Source organism: Rhagoletis zephyria, unplaced genomic scaffold (assembly GCF_001687245.7).
Source record: "Rhagoletis zephyria isolate East Lansing unplaced genomic scaffold, Rhagoletis_zephyria_1.1 Rzeph_scaffold_00005, whole genome shotgun sequence".
Classification (NCBI taxonomy): Eukaryota; Metazoa; Arthropoda; class Insecta; order Diptera; family Tephritidae; genus Rhagoletis; species Rhagoletis zephyria.
Window position 1 is genome coordinate 220857 of NW_016157089.1, and position 12468 is coordinate 233324.

A 12468-nucleotide genomic window follows, 5' to 3' on the forward strand; every position below is an offset into this window, starting at 1 on the left:
TTTAAGTTGCAATAACACATATCTGGTATAAACCTTAAGCAGATACCTTAAAGATGTATTATATTTATAAATTAAAGTAGCAACTTTAAAAGAACTCCTCCAAAAGGCCTTCTGAGGTACGCCCTATACAAGTTCTTCTGGAAGGTGTTCTATGGGTAGCGAAAGAAGAAGCCCTTCAATTTGTGCCGCTCCACACAAAAAAGAAAGGAGAAAGGAATGTAGAGTGGAAGGCCTCTTGACTCTCAGGAAGGCCTTGCGGAGGAGATTTTAACTCCTGAAATAATCTGCTGGGAAATAAATAAATAAACAAGATGTGCTATTTAATTTGTCACCTAGTGTACATATCGTCACCTTAATATAGTATTAGGACGTTTTCTTTCGAAATTCAGCTTTTTCCAAAAGTCGGTACGGTAGTCAATGAGTGTTTATTGAAAACAAGTGTCATAATCCAAAAAATTAAGTTTGTTAATTATGTAGAAATTTCCGCTACCTCTTCTTCTATGTTATGTAAAGATTTTAATAGCTGTATCGATTAAAAGTATCTCACTAGAAACAGATATGTATTCAGTATTTGTAAGTTCAAGACTTTAAAGCCGTTTACCTCAAGTGTTACTTTTTTGAGTTACGAAACTATCGAAGTAAATTGGCGATATGTATTTTACATATTTTTACAACTACTCTGTAAAGAAAAAAAATGTTACGACAGGGTCTTTTTATATTAACCCTGCAAACCAAAGTTCCCGAAATCTTAAGGAAATCGTTAGGAGTATCTCATTTCTGTAACGATTTTTTTACGAATTTTCAAAGAAAATTATTTGAAGGGGTTGACACGAACTCGTAAAGAAATTTCTGTACGAAAAATAAAGAAAATTCTGGAAAAATTCTGAAGGATATTCTTCACATAGCAGCATTATTTTCGTTGCTTCACAGATTTTCTTCCGAAATTTCGTAAAAGAATGGAAGTGTGCGTAATTTATTTCATTATAGAAAATTCAGCAAAAAATCTAATTAAATCTTAACGAATTCTTTAAAATTTCTTTACAATGCAGAATACTCTGAAAAAATGTAAATATTTACATGCACATGTACATATGCAAAGGTCCTTCCACGAATTAGATTTGTATTAAGCATATAATTGATATGTAGTATATATGTATCAGTCACTCACAGAAGTATTCTTAATTTTGTTTCTTCATAATATTCCAAATGTGTTCCATTACAAATCTTTTTCGGTAACTTTCATTTAAAATATAGCTATAACAAAAACCATATAATCGATTCTTGCAAACTTTGTACAAAATTCATAAAAACTAATCAAATTTAAAAAAATTTGCATCAAAATTTCAAACTTTTTATTCAGAATTTTTAGAAAGTTTTCAGTATGCAGTTTGGTAGCCCGTTCCATTTTAGTATAATAAAGTGCAAGTTTCAAGTAGCTAAAAATTACCGCTGATTTTTTAGAATTTTCTTAGTCGAGGGTGTTGCGCATTTGTTTCCATATAAGGCATGAACAAAATCAATTTTTATATGGAAGAAAATGCGCAACACCCTCGACAAAAAAAAAATTCTAAAAAATCAGCAGTAATTTTTAGCTGCTGAAACTTGTACTTTATTATACTAAAAACTGCATACCGAAAATTTTTCTAAAACTTCTAAATAAAAAGTTTGAAAATTTTAATAAATTTGATTCATTTTTATGAATTTTGTACAAAGTTTGCAAGAATGATTTATATGGTTTTTGGTATAAAATGAGCTATATTTTAAATGAAAATTAGGGAAAAAGATTTATGATGGAAAACATTTTGAATATTGTGAAAAAACTAATTTAAGAATACTTCTGTGAGTGACTGTATGTATATACGCACGCGTTTTTGCCCGCAAACATACCAGTTCAGTCAAAATATTCTATAAATGTATTTTGCTTAATAAAACATCCGCAAAAGAGACAGTTTAATGGTTACAATGAAAACTTTTTAATAAAATAAAATAAAACTTTTTCCTTGGTCAGGTGAGTACTCAGGCTTAAGCTGCCCATATACAGACAATCAACAGCAACACTGAGGAAGGGTGACAATTCAACGAAAGCATCCAGAAAAGGGAAAAAGCAAAGATTGTCGGACTAAACAAAAACGTTCCCTTTTGATGCTCTTTGAAAAGGAGGAGAGCAGTGTAAAAGAGAGCCGCCATTTGCTGCTCCTTTAGATGTGAAAGCCCTTACAGCCTGTGTGCCGCAGTTAGCTATGCATATGACCGACGCAATTGCACATGAGTATATACATATACATACATACATACAAATTTATGTATGTAGATACATATGTACATACAAATATACGTATGTAGATACATACATCAATACATACGTACATATGTACTATATACAAAGGCATAAATGCATAATATTGCATTTGCTGTGTTTCCTTGGGCAGTGATCGGGATCCGGATAAAAAAATTTTACGCAAATACAAGAACAACGATATGATCCTGATAGAGATCTTGTTGAATTTATGATCCGCACGCCTATGATAAACGGATTAGCACTGACAAATGAAAGTATACCCAAACATATATTCTCATTTGTTTCTCTAACTTGATTCAAATAAATCGCCTTTATGTTAAATATTTTTGTAAGTGAATATTATTTCGTTTAAATGTACTTTTCCACATTTAGAGAGTTCATTTTTATAATTTCGTCTTCCTCGTGCTACTAGTATAAAATTTTTGCTGCCAACCCCAATAAGAAAGATCCAGATCGTTTCCGTGAGAAATGATCGTGATACTGAGCTGGATACTACAAGAAAACACAACTTTTGTCGCAGAAGACTACAGCACCATTGGAGTATGAAATGCCGCTAAAGAATTTGTTGTATAATCGTAAATTTGCTAAATCTTGCTAATTTTTAAATTTCGAAATAATGTTTTACCGAAACGGAAAATGTCGAAATCGTATCCTTTCGAAATGATGACCTTTTTCAAAAAATTCATAACGTCGAAAATTCCGAAAAAAGGCGAAAAAGTTGAAAGTTTGAAAAAAAATTAAACCGGTTCTGAGTAGCTTTTCAAAAGTTCTAAAATTCCTAAGAAGGAAAGAAAGTTCTGCCAAATTATGCAAAAAAACTTTTTTTTTCGAAAAAGTGGAAAAGGTTAAATTTAAAAAAAAAAAATTATTTATAATTATTTGGATAAAGCATTTTAAATGGAATTCCACCCAAAGATCGGCGAACGGTTAACTCGATTTGAAAAGGAGGCAACCTTATTCAAAAATATTTTCGAAATAGAGCTTTCTTAAACCTCACCCGTTTGACACACATATTATAATATTTTATTCGACGTGCTATTTAAATTATTTAAAGATGGCAACCCTCTAAAAATATTTCTACAATAAAACATTTTGCATATCTCGTTTGATGTTTTGTTTAAACTTTTTAATAGAATTCATTTTAACTTTTTAACCAGGTAGCAACCATCTTTAAGTATATTTAGTTATCAGTTAATTGACGTTTACTTTTTTAACAGGTGGCAACCCTCTGAAAAAATACTTTCGAAATATATAGGCCCGTTGTTATAGTCAAAATAAAGTCGACTCTAAAGTTAAAAGCAGGTTTTTTGAAAGTTATGTCAAAAAACTGCTTTTAACTTTAGAGTCGACTTTATTTTGACTATAACTACGGGCCATAGTTTCTAAACCGCTTTCGTTTGTTGTTGTTGTTGTAGCGGCTACAACAACCCCGCCCAGATCGGCTGATATCTCAGTCGTTGTCGTCGAGTTCTACTAACGGCAGCCCCAAGAAGCGTGCAGCCTCTATGGGGTCGGTCACAGGGACGTCGCCGTTAGGGTTGTGGGGTTTTCTGGGCATGCGAAGAGATGTTTCGAGCCGTGAGAGGTCTCTCCGCTTGCCGGACATTCGTTCGGCACATCCGCATTTAGCCTACTCNACGGCAGCCCCAAGAAGCGTGCAGCCTCTATGGGGTCGGTCACAGGGACGTCGCCGTTAGGGTTGTGGGGTTTTCTGGGCATGCGAAGAGATGTTTCGAGCCGTGAGAGGTCTCTCCGCTTGCCGGACATTCGTTCGGCACATCCGCATTTAGCCTACTCAGGTAGGAGTTTAGCCTGCTGCAGTAGCCAGAGCGAAGTTGGGCTATTGTTTTCTGGTCTCCCGAGGCAGATGGAGCTCCGTCGCGTCAATGTCCGGTGTTTGTGTGCCTAGAACGGCATTCACAGGTCTTGAGTCTCATAACTCGAGACTGCGTCCCTGTGAATGCCGTTCAGGGCCTGTCTGTGAGCTGACGGGTCCAGAGGCTGCTTAGTGAATCTCTGGACTTCGTCCGTCAGTTCATATAGATGCCTCCTGACATGCCTCAGCGAGGGCTCCTCTGCAAGCAGCTGTCTGTTTGGGTGGCCACAACTGTGGCTCCCAACCAGGAACTGCTTGCAGAGCATCGTGTTGTGCTCCCAGGTGTTTTCGTTTGACACCCACATTGCTGTAACATTTTGTTTAACTTGTTAATTAATCGATTTTAACTTTTTAAAGAGGTGGCAACTCTCTTCAAGAAAATATTTTACATATATGTTAAGCCAGGATATAAACTATCTGTATTCCAAATTTAATTAAAATAAGTCCAAACGTTTTAGCGTGAAGGGGCAACAAACATACTCACTCACAAACTTTGACATTTATAATGTAAGTATTTACATAGGATTAGTGGAATTTTACTTAAATAAATCAACCTGTTGTAGTAATGTACACATCATTCATTACATTATTTCGATGTATTTTTTTTTCGTCATTTTTATTTTTGACATTTTTCTTTTCGACAATTTTTTTCTCGACATTCGTCATTTTCTATTTATTTTTTTCGACAATTTTTTTCGGTGTTCTTAGTTTCGACGTTTTAAATTTCGACATATCGTACCAGACCCAAAAGAATTTTCAAAGAGAACAATTTCGCTCAAAGACTATACCAACTCAAAAAACCATGAAAAACTGATTTAAAGTTTAAAATTTACCAGGAACAGATAATAATCCTTATTTTTTAAATTTTAACCAAAAAAATCAAGATGTAATCGTCGTAAGAGAATTTTAACTATAGGCACTCACGTATTTGTGTTCGTACGTCTAACTGAACTTTACATTATCTGATAAGTCCAAAAATGTTCAAAATTTCAGTTGATCGCGTCTATATCTATGGCTCCTTAAATTTTATACAATAATCATTATTTTTAAGAAGAAAAATAAAACTCAATAATCATAATATAATCGTTATTCGTGATCGAAAAAGGAAAAATGAAATAATAGCTATTTATTTATATAGGATTTTTTTTTGTGGAGGGTGGTGCGCGTTTTCTTTCATATAAAGCATGATCAAAATCTTTTTATATGAAATTCCATAAATTCTAAATACATACAGATGCGTGCAACTAATTAGCAACGAAATTCAAAACGATATTGCTTGCAAATTATGTTTATTTATTTATTTTTAATAATTTTCATTTAAAATATAATTCAATCTATAACAGAAACCACAATAACAAAAGTTGCAAAGCTAGCACAAATTGCAAAAAAATTAATCAAACTTAAAAAAATTGTCATCAAAATTTCAAAATTTTTAATTAGAATATATAGAAAATGTTGGGTATGCAGTTTTGTAGCCCATTCAATTTTAGTATAATAAAGTGGAAGTTTGAAGTCGCTAAAAATTACCGTTGATTTTTAACATTTTTTTTGTCGAGGGTGTTGCGGATTTTTTCCATGTAAAAAAAAATTTTGATCATGTGTTATATGGAAGAAAATGCGCAACACCCTCCACAAAAAAAATTCTAAAAAATCAACGGTAATGTTTACCGACCTGAAACTTGCACTTTATTATACTAAAATCGAATGGGCTGCAAAACTGCATACCCGAAAATTTTCTAAATAGTCTAATTAAAAATTTTGATATTTTGATGACAATTTTTTGAAGTTTGATTAATTTTTTTGCTATTTGTGCAAGCTTTGCAACTTTTGTTATTGTGGTTTCTGATATAGATTGAATTATATTTTAAATGAAAATTATTAAAAATAAATAAATAAACATAATTTGCAAGCAATATCGTTTTGAATTTCGTTGCTAATTAGTTGCACGCATCTGTACATTATAGAGGGCTGCATGAATTCATTCAAACCGGCTTATGAATTATTTATATACAAAACGAATTAATGATTTTGGCTTAAATTTTTTTGAACTTGAGTGAATACCTGTTCTGATATTTAGAAACATACATATTGTCACCTGAAATGCAAAATAACGTAACAACATTGTCCCTGAAATGAAAAAGTCGTGACTAATTTTTTTTTTTATAAAACGATGTGAGGGGGTTGTGATTCGATGAAATCCATCATAGCAATCAAAAAGTTAATTTTTAATTTTTTATAAGTTACGACTTTTTGCATTTCAGTGACGATGTTGTTACGTTATTTTGCATTTCAGGTGACGATATGTATGCTTGTGTGTATTGCTGCGCTCCTATTACAATACGAACAAATTTGAAGAAAAAAACTTTAACCGAAATGCGTTTGAATGATTTAAATGTTTTTTACTCATTCATTCACATTCTTCCATTTGAAGGTAGAAAATTTTAAAACAAAATGTATATTCATAACTTACAAAATTCCAAACGCTGAGTGTTTTGTCTGTGAAGTAGAATATTCAAATCTGCTGCACTCTATTTGATTAGAAGTTTGAATGAATTCATGCAACGTTTTAATACATAATAATTTTAAAATTTTGTTGAAAATTGTTTGAATTTTTGTGAACTTTGTATCTACACATGAGGGGAAGGGAAGATCTACCTATCTCGGCAGGCAGTTCGAAAACGTCCTATCTCAGAAAACTTTTCAAAAACGCCTTATTACAAAATTTGATAGAAAGAAAGCCTATCTCAGAAACGTTTCACCCTATTTAGCTGCCGATTCAAAAATGCCCTGTCTCAACATATTTTCATTTGAGATAGGGCGTTCTTGAAAAGTTTCCTGAGATATGGCGTTTTTCAATCAAATTCTAAAATAGGCCGATCTTCCACTCGATATCAAGTGTGAAACTTTGATTTATATGGTTTATATTATAGAATGAAGTATTTTTTCATAAATAATTAATGAAACAATTTTCCATGAAAATAATTGTGAATATTATATTAGAACAAGCTGTACACTAACATTTGACACTGCATAGTCAGTGTAAGTTCATATTAGGGCTGGGACTATACGTACATTCGAATATCCAGTTAATAACCGTGTATTTGGTTGTTGATGGAAACAGTATTATTTCCCTATGGACGTTTCCTTGGCAGAGACGGCATGAGGTTTGGGAGTTTGCCTCGGACGACAAATATATCTTCACGTGTTCTTAAAAAATTAAGAGTGTGAAAAACTACATAATCATAGGTAATTTTCAATCAAATTTTTCTACTTACGGTTCGAGTTAAACAAAATATTAATTTGAAATTAGTCAATACGACCCGAGGACCCGTTTCTTGTATTGAATCCTACGGCACCCTAAAACTGTAAAGGGCCATACGACCCAATATAACAATCTAGAGGCAATGTGGAAGCCATACTCTTAATACCCAGCAACCCTGCAAAAAATTTTTTCAGTGTTCTGAATTGTAGAGAAATTTTAAAGAATTCGTAAAGATTTCACCCGATTTTTTGCCGAATTTTCTAAAATGAAATAAACTGTGCACACTTCGATTCGGAAGAAAATCGGCAAAGCAAAGAAAATAAGGCTGCAATGTGAAGAATTCAACGAATTTTCTTTATTTTTCGTACAGAAATTTCTTTACGAGTTCGTGTCAACCAGTTCATAAAATTTTCTTTCAAGATTCGCAAAAAAAAAATCCAGAAATAAGATACTCCTAAAGATTTCTTTAAGATTTGGGGAACTTCGATGTGCAGGGCATATACCAAGATTTCCATGAAATGGTAACCCTGATAGGAAATAAAACAAACAAAACGAATTGTAGAAGGGCAAAAGACAAACAATTCAAAATGTAGGAGGAAGTGGAACTGAAGCCACTTACATATAAACCTATCAGACAATGCAATTTGGTATATGTAGCTGCTGTTGTAAGATCGCTGGCCGTTGCTGATGGTTCTTCCGAAGCGAACTCCATTGCACAAAGGGGAAACGTATTGGTATTGAAACACGACGACGCGCATTAGTCACCATCCACATTTCACATACAGGCAAACACGTATTCTTGCTCGCAGTCCGTCCACCAACCCATTCATCCACTATTGTATACTTCTCTCTTCCAAGTGGCGCGTTTTCATAGCCGTCTAGCTACGAATGTTTTTTATGTTGTTTTGTCTGTGACAGGGGCCATCTATGTCATTATTCTAATATGTACATTCGTACAACTGAGAATAAAATATAACAAAGCATGTACCACAGCAAAACCGGGGTGCAATGCTAGTGCCGAGACTGTGACGTCTACGTAGCTTGTATGCAAAATATTAAAAACTTTTTACTTCATAATTTGCAACATATTCATGATAGAGAAAAGGTACTTAGAATTTATTAAGCTTTTGCTTCCTGGCCAATTCCCAGACTTATCTACACATATTTGTGTATGCATGTATGCAGAAAGGAATATGTAGACTCCAATTTAGATGATAAACCAATATGTTGACTCCAATTTAGATGTTAAACCAAGTGTATATTTTGTGGTTACAAAAACAACTATCAGAAGATTTTGGTAACAGTTTTTAATGTATAATAAGCCAATAGATATTTTTCCCGTATTATAGATACACGATTTTCACAAAGCATGTACATATGTATATACGTAATGAAAACAAAAAATAAAGTCTTCTTCCCAGATACATGCATATGTATATACCGACACACTGGAATTTGCTTCCGGCTTAGTTTGATGCACAATAAAATTTATTTTCACATACTACAGATACGTTCAACCATAATATTTATATTACACTAAATGTATAGATTGACAAACCTGAGAACTTCAATACGACCATGTCAACGTATATATTTCACTTCTAGGGAAGATGGCTATAGGGCAGCCACCTTTGGCTACAATTAGAAATGTAAGTAATAAACGTGTATCGCGCCAGCAATGCCTACCATCCGCTTGTATTCAGCAGTTGTTTGAGTTGGAACAGACGAAGTAGCACACAAGGCAGGGCGATTATTACTCGCGTCGCTTTTAGCGAATTCTCTCGTCTACTTTGGTTGTATGACGCAAAGACGAAGAATACTAGAACAAAATTTTTTTTTTTTATAGTCAGCACTTTTTAACTGCTCAATCCAACGATTTTTAGTTGTGTCTTAAAGCGACATAAATGTCGCAATTTCAAACACGTGTTCCTTCTATTTTTAACCTTTTCACTTTAACTTAAATTTAATTTACAAAATTACTTTAAAATAGTGCCCACGCGCGTCAAACTGTGATATTATATTGGATTTAATTGCAACAGCTACTAAACAAAAACTGAAAGAGGAATAGAACCGAAACAGCCAAGCAGCGCCATTATACCGAAATATTCAGCGTTGTATTTACTTCAAATAGAGTTGCCTTTGCTAAAGTTCATAGCGTGCCATATTTCCATAGGCTTGAAATGGAAGAATGATTGAATACAAGATTTCTCGGTAAAAGTGCACTTTACGGGAACCAGGCGTCCAATTCCTTTTTGCGTAGGCGGCCTTCGGCCGCACTTAGGGATTATAACCCTCAGGCAGTAGAATTCTCCTCTCTGTGTTGCCAAAAAACGGGGGCTGCACACCTTTTGCAGTGAACAACTTTCATTTACTCCGGGAAAGTTTTCCAAAACGGATCCAGGCTTTGAAAAAAAAAATATTAAGGAGTATAGAGGAGCATTTTCCTATGCTAGATCTGAAGACCCCACCCTCCGGAGGCTTATAGTTTTAAAGTAATTCGCATTTAAAGTTGCAAAAAATACCGAATTTAACCTCACCTTTTGCTTTGTACACCAATTGAAGTGAAATGTCAGTGCTGCCATACATATGAAAAAATGCCTCAAAAACACAAAACGGAAGCAATAAAAAATTGCAGATAATGATCGCGCGATATTTAATAAAAAAATTTAATTATTTATTGGTCGATTTTTGATTAAAAAGTTGCATAATTTATCGAAGTATCGATTTTATAATAAAAAGCGATGTTTTATTAAAAATGTTCATTATTCATCGAAGTATCGATTTTTAGAATATAAAGCGCCGCAGGCGAAAATTTTTAATAAAAAATCGCGCGATTTTTAATTAAAAATTTTCATTATTTATCGGAAGTATCGATTTTTAGAATATAAAGCGCCGCAGGCGAAAATTTTGTAATAAAAAATCGCGCGATTTTTAATTAAAAACTTTCATTATTTATGGAAGTATCGATTTTTAGAATATAAAGCGCCGCAGGCGAAAATTTAAAAAAAAAAACGCGCGATTTTTAATTAAAAATTTTCATTATTTATGGAAGTATCGATTTTTAGAATATAAATCGCCGCGGAATTTTTATAATACCCGATTTTATTAAAATTTTTCGATATATATGGAACTATATTAATATATGGTTACTGGTTGCTTCTGCATGCGAAGAAATAAGAAGAGAATAAAAGAAATACCGTTGGAATACGGTTGCCATAAAAATATGACGATTTTACGCACAACTCCTTTTTGTCTTGGCCGCGTTTTAATAAAATCCTTTAATAGTGGCGTATTTACTTTTAAAACGTATGGCAGCACATATTTGCTCTTACTGTCGGCCATTGTTATTTCTGTTTGTTTGTGAAAAGTGGTAAAACGTGAACACAAATTTATAAACGCGTTTTACTTAATTAATTGGTGAATTATATATAATAAAAGCATAAAATACGCATGTGAGCATTGAAAATATAATATGTAACACAAAATATAAGTGATAAGTGGCATATTTTACAAAATTTAGGGGGTGATAGTGGACATTATTTAACAACAAATTGCTAAAATACTATTAGCAATTATATTGTGAGAGTGAACAATTCATGTTGAGGAGGCCTCCCCCAACATCCTCACCAAGTTTCATGACGAAAATCCTTATACTTTCGCTGAAATTTCGATTGGTTCCGTTTTGGAAAGCCCTCCCTTTACTCCTTTCATTTGCATCAAATTCAACAAAACATGGTGCGAAAAGTGCAAGTGTTTTTTGCGAATAAAAATGGGGGCTGCACACCTTTTGCAGAGAACAACTTTCATTTACTCCTTTTATTTGCATCAAATTCAGCAAAACATGGTGCGAAAAGTGCAAGTGTTTTTTGCGAATAACTCTTAAATTAATTAAAAATCTTAATCCCCCCCGGATCGTTATTGTTCGATTGATACCACTCTCGATTTGCCCCGTCCATTTTGACCTGATTCCCGTAAAGTGCACAACTACCGATTTCTCATTCTGGCGGCGATGACATATCTCAAGTAAAGCCCAAAATACAATAGTTGAATTCCAGCAGGAGTACGAATTAGCCACGGGTAATAGCGCAATTTTTATGGCGCTAGCTCAATAACGCCGGCGTCAACTGTGGTGTCAGCACACTAACTCAGCGCAATAGGACAGTGTAGGTACTGATTTCAACACGGCGCCATCTGAGTGTCATCAGATTACCCCTAGTAGCGTCTTACCTATTATTTCTTCAATTTTCGGCGCTGAGCAACGCTTGTACCGCCAACCGAATTTAGCTGCTAAGAATGCAGTAAATGCCACTATATTCTCATAATTCTTGAGTAAAAGCTTTAAATTTGCCAAGATACATAAGTTTCTGCCGTTCTCACCACTCAAAAGCAAAGAAAAAGTGCCTCTAATTTATCAAAGAATTAAGGCGAATTGTGTGTATGTCTCATGTGTTTCTTGGTGTTAATGGCGCTGGCGCTTTTAATATATTGGTGTTGGCGCAGCAGCTGCAGCTACGGTGTTGACGCAATTGCGCCGCCCGGCGCAGTGTTATCCATGCCTAGCACGAATAGCAGGAACCAGGAAGCTTTTCCCGCACCACACCTTCTTTATTCCTTTTTTGGCACTGCAACCGCCCAACGATTTTGGCCGAGTCCAGCAAAGCACGCCAGTCGTTTCTCTTCTGTGCCAACTGACACCAATTGGAAACGCCAAGTGAAGCCAAGTCCTCCACCTGACCTTTCCATCGCAGTGGGGCCTCCCTCTTCCTCTGCTACCACCAGCGGGTTCCGAATTGAGTACTTTCAGAGCTGGAGCGTCGGTGTCCATAATAGGGCATTCGCACGCGGCGATTTTACAGGCAACAAAAGTTGAATGCAAAGTTGAATGAGAAGTTGAAAGTGAAAAAGTTGCCATCCCTATTCAGACGAGGAGATTTTCTATTCAACACGAATTGTTATTTACAATATTGAAAATGAATTTAAATCGCAAAATTTTATCAATTGGCGTAAATTTGGTAAGCCAAGCGTTGGTAG

General features: G+C 34.4%; 1 protein-coding gene across 6 annotated transcripts in view; it reads right to left on the reverse strand.

Moving 5' to 3' along the window:
* Nucleotides 1-10057, reverse strand: part of brat (tripartite motif-containing protein brain tumor) — a 68176-nt gene extending 58119 nt beyond the window's left edge. For 2 of the 6 annotated variants that reach the window (XR_001849036.1, XM_017630004.1), the window contains exon 1: nucleotides 8996-10057. The gene's annotated coding sequence lies outside the window, so the exon portion shown is untranslated. Of the gene's footprint in view, nucleotides 1-8031; nucleotides 8043-8995 lie in introns of those variants that run through there. The other 4 variants (XM_017630077.1, XR_001849039.1, XM_017630279.1 and 1 more) reach the window with 4 other exon arrangements.
* Between the last annotated feature and the right edge of the window lie 2411 nt (nucleotides 10058-12468).